At 42.4% G+C, this 12097-nt stretch overlaps 1 protein-coding gene across 36 annotated transcripts in view; it reads right to left on the bottom strand.

Moving 5' to 3' along the window:
- LOC108112171 (protein muscleblind) overlaps positions 1-12097 on the bottom strand; it is a 177755-nt gene that overhangs the window by 95350 nt on the left and 70308 nt on the right. The gene's annotated exons all lie outside the window — the stretch shown is intronic.

Consider the following 12097-nt stretch of genomic DNA (forward strand, 5'->3'; position numbering starts at 1 on the left):
TGGGAAACGAAAGTGGTTTTATGTTTATAAGCAAATAAATTACTGTGTAAATAGGTTAAGTTCCCACTCTTCGTTCCTTGGAAAATGCCTGCCCGGGGCCCACGAAACAACAATTTCCTCCCATTTGGGACTTTTCCACTTGCCTGTGTGTGTGTGTGTGGGTGTACACACATCCTTGTGTCTTTGGGGATTTGTTTTGGCGCCCTGCTCCATCTAATTCCTTTTTGTCGAGCCCCAAACGTCGTGGCATTTAATGTGACAATTAAATTTCATTTTAAATAAAATATCTGAATATTATTTAGGTCTGTGTACGCATCCTCAAGGACCTTCAGGCAAATGTAAATGGCTCTGTGTGTGTGTGTGTGTGTAATAGGGGAAAATCTCAGTGCCCAGATCAAAATTATTTGATTAGGTGCAGAAGGTTAAGTAAATTTATATTTCAATGGGGGGTTTAGGAATGAAAGGAAAGTTTTTTGCAGAGAAAAATGGGATAAACATTGTTTTTCCCCAGGAACTTACTAAGAAACATTCTTAGTTAACTTTAAGATATTTCTAGAACCCTTAAATAAACCCATAATCATTCCAAATATATACCTTTATAACCCCTATCAGCAATTTAATTAATTTTATACCACCATTAATCTTCAATCTAGTTGCCATTTCTTTGAACTTAAAACCAAGACACTTTCAGGATCATGACGTCCGCCCTTTTAGTTTTCCCCCTCAATAAACACATTTCTAATCATTTCCCATCGAGTCATATAAATTGTCGCCATATCTCCTTGCCACCCAGAACTCCTGACACTTTCGGTGGCAGCATTGGCGAATGATAAATTCGAGTCGCGTGTGTGAGCGAGCAATGAGAAATTATCAAATAAAACTGCTGAAATAATTACAAAGAGCGAAAGGCGAGAGAATGAGAGTGAATGAAATAAAAAACGAAGAGAAATTGTGGCCAGAGTTGTCCGAAATGAAAGAAAAGTAATTAAAAAGTGAGCGAATGAACGAAATAAAAACTGAAAACGTTGGAGAAGTGAAAATTAAAACGAGAAACGAGACGAGATGGGAAGACGAGAAGCAGCAGCAGCAGCAGCGGCAGCGGCAGCTGAAATTCGTTGACGCTTCCCATTAGGCTTAAGGGAAGATGCGAAGCTGCTCACTGTCAGCGAAAGGATTAAAGTCGAAAATAATAATGATAATAATAATAATAATAATTATGAGTGAGAGACAGATTGTCACAAGTTGTCAGGCGGAAAAGGGGGCGTCAACCTTGGCCAGGTTGAAGTGGAATTCATCATACAATAAGAAGCTGGTGGTGGTGGTGGTGGGACACTTGAAGACACTTTAAGTTCGTTGCCGGCGAAGCTTAATAAACATAACTCATACGCAGGGTAGGCCAGCCACAAAACGCTTTCATCGTCCTGGCCCCAAAAACACTCGAGGCTGTCTAAGGATGTGTTTGAATGTGTGTGTGTGTGTGTGTGTTTGCTTCTCGAGTGCCAGGTAAACAAACACAGAAGACGGGAGACAGGAAAACAAGCTGTGGAAAAGGAGCAGAAGGGGCAGAAAAGAGGACGGGTCTGAGGTAAGAACACATTTCCCTACAAGAGCCCCTTGAAACTATTATAAATGTTGACAATAATGGCTTTTTAAGCCTATTTTCCAGCACTCCGGAAGACTCAACCTCTCACCTTCCCCACACACCTGTGACAATAAATGTCATTTAAATGAATTCATTATAATAAGTCAAGTTGATAGATGGCAGTAGGTAGGCCAGGCCAGGCAAGGCAAGGCAAGGCAGCAATAACATAGCACTTCGAGCCAGTTACCCAACTTGAGAGCAGGAAATCGTTTTGTTAGCATAGATAGATGTATATAAACCGTAATCCAACATTATGATTAGTGGAAAATGTGTATGAAAAACTCATATTGCCCGGCAGCCTGTTTTTAATTGGGCGCACAAAGCTTACAAGCGAATTAACATGGACAGTCGCAAATCGCCAATCGATTTGCGAACCGATCGAGGAAGAGGAATCACCAAGAGTTAATCCACCAGCCAGAAACCCCAAAGCATATGCAAATCATGTTTGACAGCACACACACACATACATACACACCCTCCTCTGGAAAAAAAAAAGAAAAATCCAATCCAATGAAAATGCCAAGCAAAAGGAAAACACACAAAGCAGAGGAGAGATGAAAACCCAAGTGAGGCAATCTATGATACATGACTTTGTGCAGAGATTATAATGCCCGCTGATTGTTTAATCGCTTGGAAAGTGATGGAAAAGTTGGCCATAAGTCCCCAACCCAGGCTAAAAGGGAAATATACATACAGAGAGAGTGAAAGGGGGGAGCTGGCAAGGCATTCGAGTGTGCCAATGATGGCAGCAAGTTAATACTTCCATATGCCATGGAGCGATAATGTGATTAAGGTTGCCTGCAAGGGAAAAGCACAAGGCGATAACCATAACCTATTGAGTGCGAGGCATTCGAGTTATCGACTGAAGAGGCAACAAAGTTGGCCTCAACTAAAGGACTCTATCGACTCAATGAGGTAATGAGCAAGTCAGCTGGGTATTACCCATAAAATGCTGAGTAATAAAGGAAAGGCTGCTCGAGAAAATGTCTTAAAATTTGAATAATAAGCTAGGAAATGGAATTTTCCTTTGAACTTCTATCATTCCAATGCCATTAAAAAGCTTTCCCCCAGCAAAAACCAAGAAACAATCACTTGGCAGAAACTTTGAATAGTCGCTAATCCGACCGAATCCAATAATGTTTATCTAGTCTCATGGCAGCCAGCTAATAGTGAAGCTCTCAAAGGGCAACCGCCATGAATGGCTTGTTGATGCAACACTCGAGCAATCAATAAGCCAGCCCTTCGAGTAGCAACTTCTCTCGAGAACAACAATGCCCCGGCTAATGCCTTTTTTTTGGATCCCAACCCATCTCTCTCTCTCTGTGTTAGCCGGAACACTGAGTGATATAAATATGCGACCATTTCGAAATGGAGGACACCGTGGCGCCAGATAGATGGAGGAAAAGTCTGCGGGTTAGAGGAGGGGAGGAGGGCTGGTATAACGTATAGTTATAAACAGTAAAAATGTCTAAAACGTTTGCCAATCCAAGGGATAAAAATCTCTCTGGCCCCGGCGCATTTCTTTTCAGTCAGCTATCCAGCCAGCCAGCCAGTCAGCCAGCCAGCGGAGACAACAAACAAACGACAGTAAATCATTCTCAGCTGCGAATGGCGAATGGGATTGTATTGTGGGTGGTGGCGACTAGTTCCATTTAGATTTTTATTGTTGTCGCCATTTTTCCAACGAGTGGGCGGAGGAGGGTGGTAGATATTTCGCCTACTTTGCGCTGCGGCAGTAAACATACCGAAATGCTTTTTGAATTGTAATTTTTTTTTTTTCTGCTCTGCAATCCTCGGGGCTCTCGGACTTTGGTTGTGATTCGGATTCTGATTCAGATTCTGCCGATGACGTTTGTCGATGAGCTCTCGCTCTTCTTCAGTCTCTGATAAGCGTGATTGAATTGATTTTCTATTTTTCCCTCTCTCAGAGGACGAGGCCTTTGTTGTTGCCACTGCTGCTGCTGCTGCTGCTGCTGTTGCGCCACTTTGCTGATGGATATCAATTGAAATGCTTAAACAGGCGCTTTGCGCATTTTCAATTTCTATTCGCTTAGCCAACAAAAAATAGGAGTTGATAAATATATATATATATATACGAGAGAGAAAGATATTTGTTGATTTTGGCCAGGCAACTTAAATTGTGCTGTCAGTTTGCGAGGGGTCAGGGGAGGGGCAGGAGAAAGAGGAGGAGTTGCTAAGCCTCGGCTTTTGATATTGATTTCGCGTGCGAACGCATGTGTTTGAAAACCCAGGCAAAATGACGGAAGTAATCCATTGATTGCTCGACTATTTTCAGGGGGAAATAAGGAAATTTGCTTCCGGGGGATTGGTGGCTTTTTTTCAAAATGATATCTATTACTGCTCAACAAGTTGAATAAAAATATGGTTAAGTTTTGTTTTAAGAGGTAAATTCTCTTCTGTCTTGTCTTTCTTACTGGTCATGCCAGCTTACTTCCGTTAAAAGTGTTAGTGAAAAATTTAAATAAAAACCAAAAAAAATCCAAGGCACACCACAAAATGCCTTTAAAATATTCCCAAAAAATTTAAAAAAACCCAATAAATTCAAATCATTTGAATACCCCAAAGAAATCTCAATACAAACCAGAGAGATATTTCAAATATGAAAGGAGGTACCAGCCGTACATGCTTAAAGTAATTTAATTTTATCGCTCCCTCTCTCTAACTTGGAAGTTTTTTCCATCAACTCCCTGGGCAACCTTTAGTTTTATTCATTGAAAATATTTCATTTCCTTTGCCAAACACAAATTCCAATGAACTCCTACCTGGCTCCACCTCCGATTCTTTATCTATCTCATAATATGCAAATTCGATGTGTAAGCGACAGTACGAGAATTCCTGGCCGTCATTGTTCAGTTTTTGTCCAGATATAGATAAAGGCATTGGAGATCGGGCAAAAGGGAAGACAAGAGGGGCACAGAGTTCGAACACAATTCAAACATTTATCGATTCCATTGTTGATTAGCATTTTCCACTCTGCTCCGAAAACGCTTCTCTTCGCTTCATTTGATTTTCATCGACATAGAGAGAGGGAGAGAGGGAGAGAGGTAGAGAGAGCAAACAAAGCAAGAAATGCCAAAGGCACAAGGCCTTGAATCGTTTGTCAACCCCTAGAATATGATAAGCACCTGCCCATCGACCATCCACTATCCACCATCCCCACCATTGGCAATCCCAATTGGTTTAGTCTCGGTCTGGCCTGGCACCTCTGTAATTTGATGACCCTGTGCGCCATCCCAAAACTATTAAGTAAATTGAATATCTTTCTATTTTTGGTTTTCCTTTTCTCGATTTTTTATATGTTTTTTTCACTCCCCCCCTTGCTCAACCAAAAATAGAAGTCGTAGGAGACCGAGACTTCAGTTCTAAATTACACTAATGGACACCGAAATGTAACCGAGCAAACTTTTCAGATGAACTGCAAAATCTGCACTGAAATGCAGATGGAAAATAGAGATGGATCCCATGTAGTCGGAATCATCATCATCATCATCATCATCAAAATGACCAAGGAAGAGGAGGGAGGGTTGGCTTTTCGGGAGGGTTTTCCTAAATAGCTGCGCTTCAAGTGTTTGCCACAAAATGTGTGCACAGGCAAACTTTTGACCATAAATTATGGCATTTATTCAAAAGGCAAACGCTCCGGAAGTCCAAGGGGAGTATTATCCTTTCTCCAAGCCCACTACTTCTCTTGTGGATTTTCATTTATTAGCCTCTCTCGCCCTCACCCCCCCAACAGCCCACTAAACTTGCAATCCCAATTGACAGACGGTCTCGAAATTTGACCAGCCGTAGAGAGAAATTGAATTTCTCGTTAGGCACTGACCATGCACTTAGAGGAAAAACTAGCTACTGTTAGATAAGTAAAGAAAAGTCTTTATCTTAGTGAGAACATTTTAAGTAGAACACAAAATGACTTCATTGTATTGAATGTCTATATTTGTGGCAAACCTTATACTAACTTAACTAAACGATATATTAGTTTAATGATTGATATCCTGATTACTTTTTCTTTGTATGTAGAAAATGGAGTTGCAGCTTCCGACCCAAAGCGGCAGCTGTCATGTAAAGCTCATTTAACAATGGCAACCGAGGCGGCCCCATCTCCTACTGCTCCTTCACCCTGCCCCCCGCCATCATCATCTCATTCTGGAGCATAAAAAGCGCAAGTTACTCCATGGCGCGTGCAACTCGAAGGCGCTGCTTGCCGCATGCCGCAGCTTCATTAAAATTGCAGCAGCCACCAGTCAGTGAAAGAAGAAGAAGAAGAACAAGCAGCAGAAGGCAGCAGAGGGTGCAGTGCTGAGCGGTGGCTGTGGGAGGCTCAGGCGAAGTGCCAGCAAGATGGCCTAACGACGTCAGCACACAATGGAGCGTACGATGCGGATGTGTGCGACAAAAACATCAGCAGCAGCAGCAGCAACAACAACAGCAACAACGAAAATAATAAAAACCAAAACGGCAATAGAACATTCCACAATACACCCAAACGCCAGGAGGCGCAAAGAGAGGGGGCGTGCCATGAATGGTGGGCGGAGGAGAGCAGAGCAGGCAGCACGGGCTTAAAGCCGGCAAATGACGTCGGTTCTAAGTCGAAGACGATGAAGTACAGTGGGGTTAAGGGCAAGTATTTACTAAGTTATATAAGAAAGGAAGTCAAACTTAATACCAGAAACTTCATATCAATATTCATTTACTAAGCCTTCTCAAAAAAGTGAATACCCAATCACCCTTAAACCAACCTAATCAGCCCTTTTAAGCTGACAAAACCTACGACCTTTCAATTAACTTCTCATAATATATGAATTTCCTTTAACTACCAGCAAAAAATCATAAAATTTTAAGTTCTATTCTCAGCAAACATGCCCACTGTTTGAGAGCTAGCTACCAAGATGCCGAGGACCAAGCGGCAAGGACAGCGACGACATCTCGCGTGACCTGAATTATTGGTGGCATATTGCCACTCATTGACTTTGCCGCAACGCCCGAGGCAAAAGAAAATGCGCCACTCGACTGAAAGGAGAGCCTCAGAGAAAAGGAAGAAAAGAATATGGGGGAATAAGGAAGTGAGCGTAAGGATGCAGAGGAATGCAAGGAGTAGGTCCATTCTCCAATGGAACTTTAAGTTTACTGGGCAAACAGTTTCCACCGACCGACCGGCTTTAATCAATTTCTCTTCAAAAATGCAACAGCCAAGACAAAGGCTGTGCCAGCCAAGGATCCTGCCATCCTGGCATGCCTAGCATCCCAGCATCCTGGCAAGCCTGTCGACAAGGCTGACAATTGTTTGTCGAGTTTGTCAAGCGTGGGACGCGAAATGCAACAGGAGCAGAGCTGCATTGTGGCAACGGCGGCTCCCTGTCGTCCTTTTGCAATCCTTACAAATGTGACGCTGCTTTGTTTGTTTGTCTCGCTTTATTTCACCACTCGTCGACGACATTGCGGTTTAATAATGTGTAAAGTCAAAGTTATTTGATATACCCAAACACAGACGCACTCTCGCACATATACTACACACCCACTTTCAAGGATACTACACACCCACACATATGGAGTAAGCCCACACACACCCACACCGAGAGCTTCCCTTTCCTGCTTTTCTCTTCCTCTGCAGTTAGTCAATGCTCGAGTCCCAGGCGATGGCTTTTCTTCTTTAAATTTATTGGGTTTTCTGTCTGCCATTATTTGTTAGGCACTCCCTGCCACGCCTCTCAAACTCCCTCCCCTCTCTCCTCACACACACACACACACACACACGTCTCATTTCGCTCGCGAGTTCCGCAAAAATTGAAAATAAATTGAATGACGTTTTTATTGATCTCGATTTTCGTTGGAAGTGGTCCGTATTTCTGCTTTTTTTCTTCTCCTCCGCTGCTTAGTTTGACGCTTAGCTGTCGCTTGAGAAAAACAGAGGAAAAACGGCAGAGGCAGAGAAGTCTGAGTTGCGGCTTTAAGCAGGGAAATCTTTAATGTCAAGTTTGGAATTTATTTTGAAATTGTAATTGATTTTTTCCCTTCAACAAGAAAGATATTAACAATCTGCCTTGGCAAGTGACTTTATTCTAATTATCACTCAAAGTGACAGGAAATTTGCTTATTCCCTTTGCCAGCCTTTCCTGTTAATCCAATTTCGATCAACAACATCCACTGCCTGGCCATACTTCTGGCCTGCTACTTCTTCACTTTAGTCAATAAGCCAGCCAAGACAGTCACTCAAGAGCTGATGGCCCAAACGAGTCACCTGTCTCCGGACCCCGTCCGTCTCGTGATTGACACTCATATGAATATGTAATCCCTCAATCTGTCAGCGAAATGAAATTGCAAGTCCAAAAGTGAAAAATATTTACGAGTTTTTGTAGAAAAGGCATCGATTCGGGGTGCTATTTACATATGCACTCTTTGACACTCTCCCATCTAGCTAGCTGACTGCATTAACGAACGGAATGTCCCTACGTCTTTTCAGGCAGCGGAAAACTTGCGATATTTTTCATTCAATGGATGTGAAATGGTAGATCCTTTCTCACATTTATATTCATCCCGAATGGGCATTAGTTTTTGTTTGCCTTTGTCTTAGCCATATGAAAAGAAATTGGCACCCCGGCAGGGAGTTGTTTGTTGGTCAGAACCGGGAAAGTTTCTCTTTTTGTTTTAGGGCTGGGAAAGTCTGGCGCCCAAGTGCAATTTGTCAGGCTCGTGACTGGCTGATGGTGGAAGTACGAGAGAAGGTTGAGAAAATGCTGCGAATTGCTAGCTCCGGAATTGAGAATCCGGCAGTGGGAAAAGCACCTCGCTCCATCTTGGCTCGCTTCATTTGTTGGCTTAAGTAACTTAACAACTTTACGCTTGCAACTCGCGTACGCGACTCCTTCGGCGACGTCCTCTTGTTTATATTGATAATGTGCCATTTATTTTATTTAAGGCATGCGCTAGCTTGGATCGCCCGCTCGATTTGCAGTCACGTTCTGGCCAAAAGGAGTAGCACACCAGCAACGGCGACAGGACGAATGAATTGTGTAGGTTTCACCAACTGCGAAATGGCAGTGGCACACACACACATGTGATTGGGTGTGTGTTCGAGTGTGGCTATGTGCTCTATGTGCAAGGACATGCCACAACTTGCTGTTGCATAATGCATTAAGTGCTGGTGGGCGAAATATCCTGGGTGGCAGTGGTGGCAGGCACCGGGAGTTGCTCTGCTGAGTTATTGACTTGAAGTTTGTTGCGGAATTTCCAAGTGCAACGTGTGTAAGGCATAACAAATTAGGCGCGCCAGGCAGCAGAATGTTGCAGCATTCCGAAAATGGTAGCTGGGGAGGGGTATAATGTGAATGTGGTGGGGCAGGCACATATAATGGCAGGTGAGGGGGCAGCACGCACACTGCACTGCACTTGAAACTGATTTCGGTGATGCCTTAAGGCAACGAGGGATTTATGCAGTCTTAGGGTTACTCACAAGATGTTGACAAAACTAGAAGGGGATCTTGGAAATCAAGTGAAAAGTATCTTTAAGGTTGCTAAAGTATATCTGTACTTTAGAATTCCATGGCATCTATAAAAACTTCCCACCAATTACCGAAAAACACTTCTGTTTTTGGCTATTCGCATTTTCAATTGATTCAATGACAACCGCAAAGTTTTCGCTCTTTTCTCTACATTTCCATTCTTTTCTTTCCCTTCGTTCATCATTTATTTGGAGCAACTATTGATGATTCTTCTCCTCTTTCGCTTCCACTCATTGCTGTCCGCTCTATTTCCCATTTTCTGGGAAGTTTTATTCAAATTGGATTTCCTCCTCTCTTTTTTTTCTTTTGCATGATTTTGGTTTATTTTGTACATTAAGTTGCTCTTGCCATTCATTTCGGCTCGGCTGCTTATTATTATTATCGATTTCAGTGCTGGCCAGCAATTTTTCATGGCAAATTGCAGAAGCGAAGGCAGCGGCGAAAAAATAGATAATGGAATTAAAAATAATTGGATGACATTGAATATATATATATATATATATGTATGGGTGAGGGAGCAGAATCAGAGAGCCGGCCAAAGTTGATTTCTGTTTTTTGTTTTTTTTGTCAGCCAGTTCCTGTTGTCTTTAAAATTTAATTACCAAAGTATTTCCGAAGCGGCTCGAGGCGGACCGGAAATTCAAGCGTCAACTACAAAATTGGTATAAACAACGGCGAAGCCCCGAAGGGAGGGGCAAGGAGTGATGATGTCAAAGTGGCCAGCTTTGTTCTGCAACCTTCTATCTCACTCTTTTGCTCTCTACCTCTCCCTCTCTCTCTCTCTCTCATACTTTTTTGAGCGGAAGAGTTGCCATTTTCATTTTCTTTTGCGGAGCGCCATTTTCTTTCATTCTTTTCGACCATAATTTGCATGGCATGGGAACTTGACTTTTGTTGGCACGCCCCGAAAAAGGGGCGAAGGGAAAGCTGGCGCGAGAAATATGTTGCAGCGGCAGTGTTGTTGGGGAATATAATAGAAAAATAAGGTGCCACACAATATGGCCGAGAGCTTTACAGTTGGTTAAGTAGCAAAAGCGCGCGAAGCGGCTAAAGGACGCCGGATAAAGTGCCACCAGGCAGGCGGCAAGCAGCGGGCAGAGAGAGAGAGAGAGAGAGAAAAAAACACCTCGGTGAGAAGGAGTTTTTCCAGAGCGTTGGCCATCGCCAACACAGCGCCAGAGCATGGCGTGAAAATTGTGTTGACAAGAAAATTATAAACCGGAAAATGTTTTATGTTGTGGCTATGCGATTTTCTTCCTTTTTTTTTTTTTGCTACCCATTCTTATTCCCTCTCACTTTCACAGCAGCACAGCAGCCGCCATCTCACTCCTCATTTACTATCCTTCTCGTTTGCTCTGGGTCGCTTCCCGAGTGGCTTTTAAAGTTTCAGCTGGCTGGCTCATTGTGGTCAAATTAAATTGAGGGGAAATTACCAATGAAATGATGCCAATTTGCTGAAAGGGTCAGAGGTCACTAAGCGAAAAAGCGAAACGCTTGGCTGAACTAAAAGGCAAATAAGATGGCAAAAATATTTTTTTTCGGAACATTTTTGCAAAAACTAAAAATAGTCAAAGAGGAATATTTTATATTGGATTATGTAATTTTATATAAAATAACTTTTAAAGTTGGAAATATCCCCTCTAAACCCCTGACATTGACCTAGTTTTCGCATAGAACTCAGCTTAAACTTTTTCTTTGTGGCGAAAATGGCATTTAAAAGTCTACAAAGCGGCAACCTAGCAATAAATTAGTGTCGCGGCCACTGAGAGAAAAAAAAGTTTAAACACAGAGCAAGGTACATGTGTACACACATACAATCACAGGAGGCGTACATAGGCCTTTCGTCCTCGAACTGGCGGCCGAGTATATGTATATATTATGTGCTGGTTACTTGCCACGTTTAAGTTCGTTAAACATTTAAGCCCAGCTCGTTTTGTGTGTCAAGCACACACACACACACACATACTTGTACAGTGTATATACACATACATACACACTCATATAGATGAAAACTCGTTGGGGACAAAAAGAGGTGAAAATGAGTGCAAACACACTCGCCTACAATTACAGCACTCAAAAGGGGGGCGAGAAGAACAACAGGGCATGGAAAATGGGAAAAATGCGGAGATGAATGGTGGTGGCTGCTGAGGGAAAAACGCTTGGCGAACGAAATTGCTCGGCAACTTTACTGCATAGTTAATTAATAGGATAACACAATTAATTTGTGGGCAATGAATGTCTGAGCTTTATTTGCCCGCCCAGCCAGGCAAAAACTACAAGTGCCCAAGGGTCACTGGGTACGTGGGTATACTAGTATGTGCGCGTGTCCTTTCCATTTCCAACTTGCAGCTGCTGCGCCCCCACACACAGATGATGTGGATTCTATAGTCCAGAACTCGCTTATCACGCAGCTGTGGTTTCGGATAATTGCCAAAAGGCTTATGAGATTCCCAAAGCCATGGCAGGCTGAAACTAGCCAAGGCACCGAAAAGCTGACCAAGGCTTTCTAATGATCCATCAAAGATAATTGGAAATGTTTTCGGGGCTAGTCTAGATTAATGATGAAAGTCAAATATTGTTTGCAGAACTTGACCGTATTATGAATATTTAATAAACATTCAAATTTGACACGTTTGAGATTAAATCATAAATGGATATTAACTATTGTTGTGGTCAATCAGAAACCAGAAGTTAAAAGCTTTTTTAGGGAACTAAGAAGAGTTATTAATGCCTAAAAGTTTTCTATTCCTAATTAAAGGGCCTGCAGGACTAGCAAGAATAGTAATAACAAACTTGTTAGCTTTAAATATATACCAAAAATAATAATAATATCAAATAAATATTCCGATAAGTCCAATAAATTAGACAGGTTTGAGTTTTCCCAGGAACAAAGTAGATTTTAGAAGAGTATCCCTAATACATTCATTGGGGCCCA

The sequence above is a fragment of the Drosophila eugracilis genome, unplaced genomic scaffold (genome assembly GCF_018153835.1).
Source record: "Drosophila eugracilis isolate 14026-0451.02 unplaced genomic scaffold, ASM1815383v1 contig_90, whole genome shotgun sequence".
NCBI lineage: Eukaryota > Metazoa > Arthropoda > Insecta > Diptera > Drosophilidae > Drosophila > Drosophila eugracilis.